Raw genomic sequence first — 13606 nt, 5'->3', positions numbered from 1 at the left:
CTCCTGGCTGGGTGGCTGTGCTGTCACAGGCTGCATCGCCATGGTGATGGGAAAACAGGAGGCAGAAAGGGGCAGGACCCAGGCTGCTTTCTGTGTGGGTTAAGGGATGCTGGGACTCAGAGATCAAATGAGGTCTGACGGGGCTGTTGGAATGGGAGATATTTGTCATGCTTCATATAAATACAAACGTGTCTAAAAAGAGAAACCGAAACCTTAAAAGGCATGTAGATGGAGGTTAGTAAATATAAACACATCGGGGAAACCGCAGGCTGCTAAAATTAACTGGCACTTTCAAAAGCCCTGTTAACTTGAATAGGGATAAATCAAGACGGCAACACTCTCCACTGAAACTGAGAAAAACAAATCAATTGACAACATTGATTAGAAATGCTTTGCACTACCTTATGGCTATAAATGCTCAGGTTGTCATGTGCACTTTGGAAACGTCTGGTTACATTTTTTAGCTACATAATGTTTGGTTATGAAGAGCATTGATTTCATACTATTAATAATACAGTTAACTTAGTGCCCAGTGGGTAGCGTTAATTTGACACATTGTGGGGTGAGGTTCTGAGCTCTGTTTAGAGAGAGTAGCTTTGTCTTTGGGGGGCTCCATTAGAGACACCATAAATGAGCCTCTAGAAAGAGTGATATGATGGGAAATGACTTCTATTCAGTGAACACAATTATTAGTGCTAATTGGGGCCAGGTGAAGCATGAATAATTTAAATGCATAGATAATCCAAAAACCTCTATTTAACCTATATCTTCAAACTTCTTCCCCATCAAACCAATTACCAGAGGAGCTAACAGAGAAAAAATGGATTAAATTGACTTCCACTCCCCAAAGATTCTTGCGATGATGTCTTTTCATTGATGGATTCAGAACAAGAGCCCAGGATTGACTGAGCTACAGACCGTCCTCAATGATCAAAAAGGAAAAGATTATATCCCAAAGTTTGTTTGTAAATCAGGTCTTTGAAACTCAGAGTGATGTGGTTGGGTTCCAAGGCAGCCAGAGGGACTCACTGGTGACCTGATGACACAGGAAATATATTTTGAGTTCTAAGTCCCTTAGTCAATCTCAATCCCCTTTGAATCCTAAGCCCTATCCTCCAACTCCTAAATCTCTCTGAGCCCTACAACTAAGGTTATTTTTTTAACTAAAGTAAAATTCACATAATGTAAAATTAACTGTCTTAAAGTGAACAATGCAGTGACATTTAGTGTCTTCATAATATGGTGCCACCTCCATCTACCTTCTAAACATTTTCATAGGCCCCCCGCAAAACTGCCTTGGGACCCATTAGCAGTCCCTTCCTGTTCTCCCAACCGCTCAGCCCCTGGCAACCACTGATCCACTTCCTGTCTCTATGGATTTGCTGTTCTGGACATGTCAGTAAGTGGAATCACGCATGTGGTGGCTTCATTCCCATTTGTTGCCAATGGCGTTCCATTGTTGGGTTGTCCTGCATTCACTGGTCCATCCAGTGGTGGAGGGACACTGGTGTTTCCATCTCCCGGCTGTGTGACTAATGCCTCTGTTACACCTAGGATTCCATCCTGATGGTCTGTGGTTGGAGAGGAAAGAAGGCGTGGCATGGATAAGGAATGCACAGAAGCTTGAGACGCAGGGAACGTGGGGAGACTCATTCCACGTGAACTGGGCCATGGCTCAGCCAGGTGCTGGTATCTGGGGCAGGCAGGGCACCTCCCATGAGAGATGCTGTTGGCAAGGGACATTTATTAAGAAGTGTCAAAAGGAGTGGGGGGACTCAAGACAGGGCACATGGTGAAGGAAGGGGCAGGGGTGCAGGCAGACTGGGACCTCTTCAGAGAGTACTTAGAGCCCCTGGAGGCCCTGGGGGCACCACGGGGAGCAGGAACCTCCCCAGATGAGAGTCCCATGGTCTCTAGACTGACCCACCAAGATCTCTGGCAAACATTCTTGGTCTGTGTCCCACTTTCCTGAAAACACAGGTGCCGGAAAACCCTATCACCTGAGTTGAGTGTTCCATGCTCATAAAACCCACACCTCATGGCCCTCTCCTGCCTTAAAGCGGCAGCATGTCCATATGGGGCCCACACTCACTTCCCCTCACCAGGGCACCCTCCACAATTGCCAATCAAGCTGTCCCCTGTGTCCATGGTGCCCAGTTGGTGATTTCAGTAGCTTCTGTCCATCAGTGTTCCTCATAACTAACCTGCATGAGTGACATGATCTCTGGCTGGGTAACTTGGTACATGTGTATGTGTGTTATATATGCACATGTATGTACATATATATGTATGGATATACACATAAGCATATGTATGTAATTTTATGAATTATATATTTAATTCCATAAAGTTCATTATCATTCAATAAATAAAATTTGTTGACCATCCAATCATACCAACACCTTAATGTTTTATTTTTCCATATTTCCTTTCAGTTCTTGTAGAATATGAAGTTTTATATTTTGCCTTTTCCTCTGTTTCATTACTTTTCTCAGTGTTTCTAATTTAAAAATATATGACAGCCCTTGTGCCGGGAGACTTGAAAGATGGCTGGTCATGGTGGGAACCATGCTTATCTGATCCCGAGTCCAGTCAGTAGGATGAGTCTGGAAAGGCCCTAGTGACAACGTCCGCCCATAATGGTGCGCCTGCCCCTCTGGTGGAAGGAGTTGGGGTCTCCAGTGTCATCAGGGCCAGGCCGGGGGGCAGCCTGAGGGGCACCCAGGGAGGGAAGGGATCTTCTGTGTCTGCCTCCTCTTCCATTTTCTCAGTGACAAAGTGGACACAGATCTGTTACCTCTGTTGCTGCAGGTGGGTGAGATCCCAACCCAAGATGGGTATGTTTTCCAGGTGCACAGAGCAGGGTCCTGGCTCGCTGAGACCCAGAGCTTCCAGCTGCTTGTGACACCTTGAGTCTCCCTGCTTCAGGATTGGAGAGGGACAGCTCACTTGGACAGTGGGGTCCTCCTCTGAGATCTGCTGGTCTGGAGGCAGGCAAGACATGCAGGACCTTGGAGGCGTGAATGGGGGCCCGGGAGGCTCTAACTTAGGACTTCATAGACTTCTGCATTTGAAATCTTATCAAACTTGTGACAATAGATTTCTTCTGTATTTGAATTTTTATGAGAATATATTGTTTGGGAAATGGTATTTTTAATTATATATTTTTTCAAAAACCCAACTAATAGTCTTACCTTCAAGGAGATTAATGATACTCTCTGGGCTCTGAGCAATGGTCTCTCCTTTCCATTTCTTAGGACCAAGTGGATGACCTAGCCACATATTTGAGAAATTATAGATGATGATCATACATGAATCTGGGTTAGTCTTGGATAAATCAAATAAAAGTTTTTAAGAATTAGAACAAGCCAATCTGGCTCACCTGTAATAATAGGCATAATTGTTACTCATTTGCCTAATAATCAGGCTATGAAGGTAAACAAAGTAGTAGCTAACTAATAGGTGTTTTTTTTTTTTCTTTTTGTTAATCCTCACCCGATAATATTTTCCCATTGATTTTGAAAGTGGAGGGGAGGGGGAGAGACACAGAGAGAGAAACATCAGTGTGAGAGAGACACATCAATTGGCTGCCTCCCATAGGAGCCCCGACCAAGGCCAGGGATCGAGCCTGCAACCAAGGTACCTGCCCTTGACTAGAATTGAACCCAGCACACTTCAGTCTGAGGGCCGATGCTCTATCCACTGAGTCAAGTCAGCCAGGGCTTACTTAGTTTTCTTGCTCACCAAACATTGCAAGTAATATAACCCCTATTTTATAGATGAAGAAATAGTCCTAGCCAGTGTAGCGTGGTTGGTTGGAGCATCATCCCATGCATGGAAAGGTTGCCAGTTTGATTCCTGGTGAGGGCACATACCTGGGTAGCAGGTTTGATCCCCTGAGGAAATCAATTGATCTTTTCTCTCATATCAATCAATGTTCTCTCTCTCTCTTCCCCTCCCTCCCTCCCTCCCTCCCTCCCCCCCCTCCTCCCTATCTCTATCTCTATTTTTCCTTCTTTCTAAATTAATAAAACATATCCTCTGGTGAGGATTAAAAAGAAAGAAAGAGTCTTTTGTCCGATGCCCAATGCTAGAATATGAAGGGTAGGATTGAAGGCAAACATCTCATTCTCCAGAGCGAGCCCTTTCCTCTTGAGGTGACTCATCGCCAGCTGTGCCCAGCTCTCAGCTGACCCAAGTGTTGGTGGCAAGAGTGGCCATGCCTTGGACAGTCAGGATCTTCTGCCATGACAGCCCGCCCACCCTGCCCTTATCTCCCTATGTCCAAGTCTGGCCCATCAGTCAGGTCTGGTCCAAATGCCCACTCCTTGCTTTCTCAAACAATGTGTCAGTTGGTGGTTGTATTCCTTTAAAAAAAATGGCATCAAATAAATAAGTGGGTGATTAACACGATGTCATATGAGCAAAGCCATGGTAATTATTGATGTCTGCACTAATTTTAAATAGTCAAATTATGCTCCATGTCATCATATTTTAGGACTGAAAAGTACACAGAGATCATTAATCTAACATCATTTTTAAGATATGGAAATTGAGCCTCCAAGAGGTTAATCACACACCCAGGACCGGAACTCCAATTTCCTGATTTCCAATTCAGTCCTTTCTCTTCTTATAGACTCTGCAGCCTGAATGAGCAGAGCCAGCGCTCAGTCGGATGTGCATGTGAAAAGATAAGAAACCACAGTTGTGCTGGAGCATAAATAAGTCCTAAATGAAAATATCAGCTGTGAAAATATCAGACTTGTACTGATGGTGTTGCTCTTACACTTTAGGACAAATCTACTCACCTAGGGTTGACAGGGAGGGCTCGTTTCTGTCTGGTCTCTGAGCGGTGGGCTGCCTGCCTTCTAGGCCCAAATCAACCTGGCCCCATCCACCCCATGCTAAAAAAGTGGCACAAAAGATTGACCTGGGCTCTTTTCATAACTCTGATTTCTATCTCTGGAAGGAGCAACTGAAGATGCTAGAAAGGGGAGCGGGACTCTGGGGCAGACTGTGACCTCCCTGCTTTGGAAATGTTCTCTTGGTTGAAGTCTGAGCATGACAATCTTGGTCCTGCATTTGTGGGGAGATGTCCCAAGTTGTAAGCACCCCCACCTTCAGGCAATGGCCAACCTACTGGGCTCTCTGTCCCCTTGGCTGAAGGGGGACAAATGTCCTCCCTGTGAGAGGTGCACACTAAGGTCTCAGTAAGCTGGGCTTCAGCAGAACTTTGTGCAATGACACAGCCTGTTGCTTTGGTGGCCCACGGTCACCCAGAGTTGGAGAAATCCCCCAAGGCAAGTCAAAAGGATGGGGCGATCAGCCCCCAAAAAGTCACAAAAGTCACAGCGTCAGGCTCAGAGGTGTGGCTTCATTGTGTACAGAATTCCAGGGAAGGCAGATGGGTGTAAGTGCCCATGACACGGCAGGGGAAAGCCTGAGTTATCACTAGCTCCTCAAGATGCCCACTGCTCTGTGTTTCCATTCATCAGAGCAGACATATTTTATTGGTGGATATCATCTCTTTGACTGGGCCAGTCTTCTGAGCGGGCATGGCACCTCTTGTTTATCTTTGCCTCCCTGGACTGCTGCCCAGAGACACTTGTGAATGTTTGTTGAATGAACGAATGAGTGAATCTGCGTAGGTTCTAACTAGGACGACATTTCATGGAGATGCAGAGGCACCTATGCAAATAGATTGAGTGGCATCATCTGTCAGCAATTTGTGAAAGTACATTAGTAAGCACTCAGTTAGTTGGATGAAAGGCTTCTTCTAACTGGCATGTGCTTTTGAGATGCAGCGCCCTGCGGGGTGAAGTGGGTGGGCCAGCCTTTGAAGTTATTCCAGCAGCCAGTGGGTCTGGGCTCCAGGGGAGGGTACAGGAGGGTTTTGGGGCTGAAATAAATGTAAGGTTAGGACTTTAGGAGAGAAGTAAGAAAGTTAGAGGGGTGCATCTCCCACAAAGCTCCCCAACTCTTTCAGGAAACCCGCCCTCGGCCTCCAAGGAGGATGGACCTTAACACCCCCACCCCCCGCAAAGGCCAAGGGGGTTCACGTGTGTGAGCATCTGCTGTTTCACTTATTCTCTTTAAAGAAGTCACCCCCAAACCACCTCTCATCCTGGCATGCAGAACACTCAGTAAATGGTGAAAAGCAGCCACATGTGAGCAGCATGGCGTTGCAAACACCCGCTCACTCACCAGCCCATGGTGTATTTTGGGTCACGAACCTCCTCTCCTGGGTTCTCTGTTTCCTGTGGGTCAGATGGTGACAGTCATGCCTACCTCACAGGTTCCACCGACTTCCAAGACCCATCTGAAGTGACTCCAAGTCTAAACAACTTAGCGCTCCATCACCCAAGATCTAGTGGGGAGGGGGTGTGCACACGCACGTGCCTGTGTAGGGAGTTACTGTGAATCGGGCTATTTAAGTATTGAGGCAATGTTTTTGAATAAATGTGAGTCATAAAAACCATTTAAGGAAGAAATTAATGGTGCTATGACAACCCCTGAGTTAAAGAAACCTGTATGGGAAACAAAGGGATGATGTGCCCATTTTTCTCTGGAGGAAGCCATGTTAATTATCAGACTTGGGGAGCAATCCTAACACACTTGGGAGACCCACCCCAGAGCATGCGCTGTGCTTTTTTGTTCCCGGCCTTGTGAATGCCTGGATCATCTGAACCATACCGGGGACAGTTTGCTGTCCAATGGCTTAACCCGTCCCCCTGGAGTCCCACTGCTCATCATCCTGCAACACAGCATGCCTCCCTGGCGGCTTTGGACCCCTAGCCATGGAACAAGCCAGGGACTGTTCCCGTGGAAGGCCTCACCCCACAGGTGAGATCCATCACAGGTCCACTCTCTGCACGTGTCTCTATACAAGGCCTCACCCCAGAGTTGAGGTCCTTCCTCCATTCTCTACAGCAGTCGTCGGCAAACTGCCGCTCGCGAGCCGCGGTTTGCCGCTCTGTTGACTAATGAGTTTGCTGACCACTGGGATAGGGGCTTAATCACAAGGAACAACAACAGCCTGTAATTATTGGAATCGAGAGTCTAGGTCAGTGGTCGGCAAACTCATTAGTCAACAGAGCGGCAAACCGCGGCTCGTGAGCTGCATGTGGCTCACGAGCTGCAGTTTGCCGACCACTGCTCTACAGGATTGGGGCGGAAGGCGCCCACTGCAGGCTCCGTTTCCCTTGTCTAATGAGCACCATCTTTTGTGACACACGGTGAAGAGAGCTGGGGCAAGTGGGGGTCGTGTGGCAATGCTGGGACCTGTTTGCTTTGTAATCTAGTCCCATGTCAAAGGAGGGACGATGGAACTCCGGGACCTGCAGACCCATGGGACTCCATTGGAATGGTATGGCGCCTTTTCTCCGTGTCCCCAGGGGTCCAGGTGCTGCACTGAATGAGTGACCAGACTGCTGTCCCAGACCGCAATAGCTTGTCCCTTTAGGACAGGAAAGAAGGGCTCCCTATCCAATTTATCCTAGTCATATACCCCAAAAGGTCAGGTTTGCCTCCAAATTAACTGCTGGGTAAAAGAGTACATTCCACACGGGCGCCTTCTGTTTTCTTTAGTTATCATAGTCTCAACAAACGAGACTTCCAAAGAATCAGACATGGCCTGGCAGGGACTCTGAGCCCCGCTCAGGAGCGCCTTCCGGATGGAAAGGGTTGGGCTGCGGCCCTTACTCTGCTGACGCCTGTGCTCTTTCTTCCTCGATGAAAATAAACGAGCAAGTGTGCTCCTCTGAGTTTGGTCCCTTAATTGTTGAGATTAATTGGACAGACACAGGAAGATTCAAAGACGTAAAGATGTGGCCAGCTCAGGGGAAGGCAGGGACGGTTGTGCTGTCTGTCGAGTTGCTCTGTTTTATTTTTTAAGGCTTGAGTGTGAATCCGATTATCACCCCCCTATCCCCTTTTTTCAGAGAGCCTTGTTTTACAGGGGCTTTCACGCTGTCATTAACAGTGAAGCCCACTCTTCTAACAATGGACCAGGGAGGAAGGCTGGGAAGGAAGAGGTTTACTTGCAATAATTATGAGGCTGCCACAGAAATCAGGAGATCGGGCATACAGAGTTCTATTTTATTCTCTCTGCACTTGAGTCTCAAGTACGCCTCGCATAACTACGCAATTAATCTTGCCATGTAGAGACTGGCCAGAATTCTAACCCGTAGGAAGACGCACCTCCCCCAGAATTCTGCGTGATGTTATTATAAAATGCACACGGAGGGAGGGAATTTAAATTACCAAGTCACTGTGGTGTGTTTTTACCGCTTTCATGCATCCAATGTGCATGTATTGAGCCTCCTTGCCCTACAGCCCTGGGGGAGAGAAGAGCATAGAAAACAGCGTCTGCTCAGGCTTGTTCCATGTTTTCCTCCACTAGCCTGTCTGTAAGGCTCTTCCAAGGACGGTTCCCACAGCCTCCTCCAGAAATTCACGCAACACTTAGCTGCTAGGACATGCCTTCCTGCAGCTTTCTAGAAATCTCTTATGCTGTTTACTCTTCTCTGTTCCGACCTCTCTTTGCAATGACACTTTTCAAAGAGCAAGGTCCCCTCATTTGCCAGGGACACCAGCGATGCATTGTCTCATGCATCTCATCTTTTAATAGGTACTGGGAGAAATTGATTTAAACATTTACACCCCCTATTAATTATACACTTGAGATTTCAATAGCTGGTGAGCCAAAACGTCACTAATAGGCGGTAATCAGGCAGGGAGAGACCGCAGATTCATTGTAAATTTATGGAAAGCTACGTATATGGAAGAGATGACCTAGCACATGTACACAAAGGGTAAAAATATTAGCTTGTGTCATGGAGCCAGCTGGCGAGTTCAGCATGGCACCCAGCCTCCTGAGGGTGGCTGGGGCTGTGGGGACAAAACCCCAAGGTTTTGTCCAAAGGCATCACAACCGCAGAGTGAGTGCTTCTAAGACAATAAATAGCATCTTTTTTAAAACTTTTACTTTAAGCAAATAATCCTTACATCTGCGAGGGTGATGTCTGAGAGCAAACCAAATCCTGTTCATAATGTGTCAAAGCCCCTTAGAACAATGCAGGGTCTCAAGTCATAAACTCATCACTTGTTTTACACCCAGGCTCTTCCCCAGCGTGTCTTAGCAGGCACATCAATTCTTCGTTTGTCGCTCAGCATGTCTACAGTGAGTGAACTGTATGAGAAAGTGTCTTCATGTTGATTTATGAGGAGCCCTTGAAGTGGAGAGACACGTAGTGTTTGACCTCAGATGCGCAGGGTTGTGCTCATATTTTCCTCCTCAGTTAGTGGCACAGCGTCACCCTTGGGCTGTCTGGGCTGCCTCCTCCTTTGTCATTGAGTGACCGTGTTTCCTTATTCCCATTTATCCTCATCCCATCCCTGCTCTCCACCCTACTGTTGTCAACCACGTGAATGTGTTTAATGTGTTACTTTTTGTCTGCGTCTTAAACTATCATGTTGTGTGCAAGTGCTCTTAATAAAGGTTAATAGTGGTGGTCTAGTCCCTTTTGTTCTGCTTGCCATTTTGCTCACTCAGGACTGTGTCTTTGGTGTTTTCCCACTCTGATAACGTCCACAGATCATCTGGGGCTTCCAGCTGCTGGGAGTATCCCATGGCACCAGGTATCTCCAGAACTACGTACCCGTTCTTCTAGTGGGCACCCAGATGGGGTCCAACCTTCTGCTGCTAAAATGACACCCAGGTAAATATCCTTGTGCACAATGAACACGCCCAGGCTGCTCCCCTGTGGGGATGTGGGAGCATTTCTGAAGCAAACTGAAGAGGTGGGCCCCTCCTGATTCTCCCTGGAAGTCTGCTCTTGTCTCTGAATTTGTGTGACAAGGCAAGCTGCCTCGTCACCTTCCTAGGCAGCCTGTAGGAGATGAGCACATCTCCATCTGGATATAGAAAGCTCCAAACCACAGAGATTTTTTCCTTCAGTTCACTTTATTTTTCTGTAAAAATTTTTAAAAAATATATTTTTATTGATTTCAGAGAGGAAAGGAGAGAGAGAGATAGAAAAACCAATGATGAGAGAAAATCACTGATCAGCTGCCTATTGCATGCCCCCTACTGGGAATAGAGCCCACAACCCAGGCATGTGCCCTGACTGGGAATTGAACCGTGACCTCCTGGTTCATAGGTCAATGCCCAATCATTGAGCCACACTGGCTGGGTAGTTCACGTCTCTTTTTCTAGAGCAATGCCTGGCATGTGGGGATGTTCCGCAAAGATGTGCTGACTTTAACCCTGGTCAGCATCAGTGAGTTCCACATGTGGTTGGTTTGGGGTAAGCTTGGCTAGAGTCCAGTTCCTGGAAGAACCGAGCATGGACCACGGTGTCCTACCCAGCAGACTACGGGGCTGGCCTGTGTCTCAGCCAACTTGGGGCCAGTTCTCCACTGGGTTGGCAAGTTTCTGGGAAAGGCTGGTTCTAGGCTCCGTCTTCCCTGCCAGTCATTTCCTGGGCCCAAGTCCCCAGGAGCCAGCCGATGTCTGGGGCTCACTTCCCACTCGCTATGGACTGAATGGTGGTGTCCCCCAAATTCATATGTTGAGTCCCCAACATATGTGGCTATAGTTGGGGGTGGAGCTGCTCTGGTCAGGTGGGTGTCTTTATAAGAGGAGAAGACACTAGAGCCCTCTCAAAGGCCGTGTGAGGACACAGTGGGAAGGCAGTGTCTGTAGCAGATGACAAACACTTCACTGGGAACCCAGTCGGCCGGCACCTTGATCTTGGACTTCCAGCCTCTGGAAGGGGAGGAGTAAATGTCTGCTGTCCATGGCATTTGTCATGGCAGCCAGCACAGCCTGGCAGCCTCGTTCCCTGAGCCCTGGGACCCTGTTCTGCCCACACCCAGGTGCTGGTTCTCCTGTTGGACACTATGTTCCCCTTGTCCTGTCGTGACTCCAGGTCCCACCTGCCACCTGGGCATGCCTTTCCCCACCGCCTGAGCTAGGTTCTGTGAGGTGTCTGCTTCAGGTCCTGTCCCTGGGGACAGGTGGATCGTGCTGTTCTGAGACAGGACACGTGTGCTGCAGAGCCCCGAAGGCTCCTGGACATGGCAAGTGTAGCTGGGAGCGAGGATGCCTCGTGCTGCCCTATGCACAGGAAGACCCACAGGTGCTTATTGGCTTACATTGAACCCATTGGGGTCAGCCACACAGCTGAGTCGTCTTAATCTGAGCCAATTTACTTAGTAGGAAAAGGTTAGTTGTGTGGAAGTGAGGAGCCCACAGACAACAGAAATGACAGGACACCTCAGGCACCATGTGCCAATGTGAGCAGCCTTCATCCTGCAGCTGTAACTTTGTGGTCAGGTCTCCACACTGTATGTCCATCATAGTGTGAATGTTTTCATTTTAATATATTTTTATTGATTTCAGAGAGGAGAGGGAGAGAGAGAGACGTCAATGATGATCACTTCCTGCACACCCCACACTCAGGGAGCCCGAAACCCAAGCATATGCCCTGAGCAGGATTCGAACCGCCACCTCCTTGTTCATAGGTCAACGCTCAACCATTGAGACACACTGGCTGGGCAATGTTTTCATTTTACATGATTAATGACTATCTAAAATTCTTTTGTGGGGCTAAAGCATCAGGAAAGAATTGTGTCCAGAATAGTTCCTTAAAATCCTTACAAAATGTGAATTTATAGTTAGACATTTAGAATGGATGTAACTGAGAAAACAGTGTGTCACCTCGTGGAGGTTTAATTTTCTCTAAAGCTTCTGGGGTGTCCTGGCTGGTGTGCTCAATGGTTAGTGTCCGCCCACAGACCAAAGGGTCAGGGGCTCAATTCCCAGTCAAGGGCATGTACCTGGGTTGCAGATTTGATCCCTGGCCCTGGTTGGGGTGATGCTGGAGGCATACAATAGATGTGTGTCTCTCACATTGATATTTCTCTCTCTCCCTTCCCTCCACCTTCCACTCTCTCTAAAAATCAATGGAAAAAAAGATCCTTGTGTGAGGATTAACAAAACATAAAAAATAAAATAAAGCTTGAGGGATTTCAGGTGTGGTGACCTGGGTTCAGGTTCCTCCTGCCTGGGTTGAGTCCTTTAACTTGTCTAAACCTAAGTCTCCTCTTCTGCAAAATGAGAATGTGACCCCTACCTGGGGACACAAGATTCCTATGACGATGGACACTGACATGAAGGGCGGCAGGTATGGGCGCTGCAGGTGAGGATCAACTCTCAAGACTGGACCTTCACTATGGGTTGAGGGGTAAAATGAGTCAGTATTTTTGTCTATTGTCCTTTATCTTTCTCAATGGTGAAAATAATGACAGGGTTTTTTTTTTCCCCCACAAGTAATGAAAAAGCCACTTGTCATTGCTATGTACTAGTAACTTAGTATTTTAAAGGAAACTGTTGTCATAGTTGTTGAAGTTAGAGATTGTGCGTTAGAATACCTGTGCCACATTTCCTAGCTCTTATCCTGGGCAAAGTACTCAACCCCTCGGTCCATTTCTGCATCTGTAAAATGGACCCCATTGGACCTATTTGGCAGGTTTCTGTGGGGAATGGAAGGGGTCACTTTTCTGGTGCCCAGCAAGTACTGGGTCTGTGGTCTTAGTTCTTCCACTGCTCAGAGCTGCAGACTCCCCTGGGCTTCTCCTGCCTCCCCAGATGTTGGGTGTCAGGAAGGCGTTGGTCCCGCAGAGCTGGAATCCTGCCTTCTAAATTTTCCAAAGCATTTGCAACATTAGGAAACAAAAGATATGTTTTAGCTAGAACCATAGGTCAATTTCTCTAACCTTGAAGGCTTGAAAAAACAATTTGCTGATTCATGTGTTTGCAGAATACAAACATTTAATATTTTTGTGATAAAGACTTATTTATTCATTTAATTAAAGCGTGTTCACAGTCGCTTTGGGTCTGCCCCTCTGTCTTCCCATGGTTTCTGGGGGATTCCTGTCCTGGGGGGGTGGGGGAGATTGCTGTGTGCAGACAACATTTCTGAGATGTTTTTCTGCTTGAGTTTGACTTGAGGATATTTATGGCCTGGACTCAGGTTTCAGCTACTGGAGGAGAGGTGGTTCAGCCAATCGGGAGGTGGGTCTGCTCTTGCATTTGCATATCCCCACCCACTTTCCAGCAGTGCCTTGGCTGGTGAAATGCATCTTTGGGGGGGATGTCACAGCTTTGGTTGAGGTTTGCTTTCTTCTGTAGCTGTTAGAACAATCTTGGCGATGGCTATTTCATGTGTGCCATGTGGTGCTCAGATGGGTAGAGCTGCCAGAATGCTGTGAAATCTTGCCGATCCCATCGTGGGACTGCACCTGAGGGAGACGAGCAATGACAATGAATGCTGTGCAATTAGATTACCAGTACTTTGCTCATTAATACATTGACTTATGGCTTGTTGTTTTTCTTTGACTGAACGTGACATTAGTACCTACAAAAAGGCAAACGTGTGTGAGAATGCTTCCAAAGCAAAATCCATTTGTGCAAAGGTAATGATGCTTTAAAATTGGAAACAGTGCAACTCAGGCAAAAAGAAACCTTAACATGACTGAACTATTTTTCTTTCCAGCTTTTCTGGCTACTAAAGTTTTTCTCAATGTGTTATCAGATTGGTTC

The sequence above is a fragment of the Plecotus auritus genome (assembly GCF_963455305.1).
Source record: "Plecotus auritus genome assembly, chromosome: 8".
Lineage (NCBI taxonomy): Eukaryota > Metazoa > Chordata > Mammalia > Chiroptera > Vespertilionidae > Plecotus > Plecotus auritus.
The sequence above is the reverse complement of the archived record's forward strand: the minus strand, read 5'-3'. Positions refer to the sequence as shown.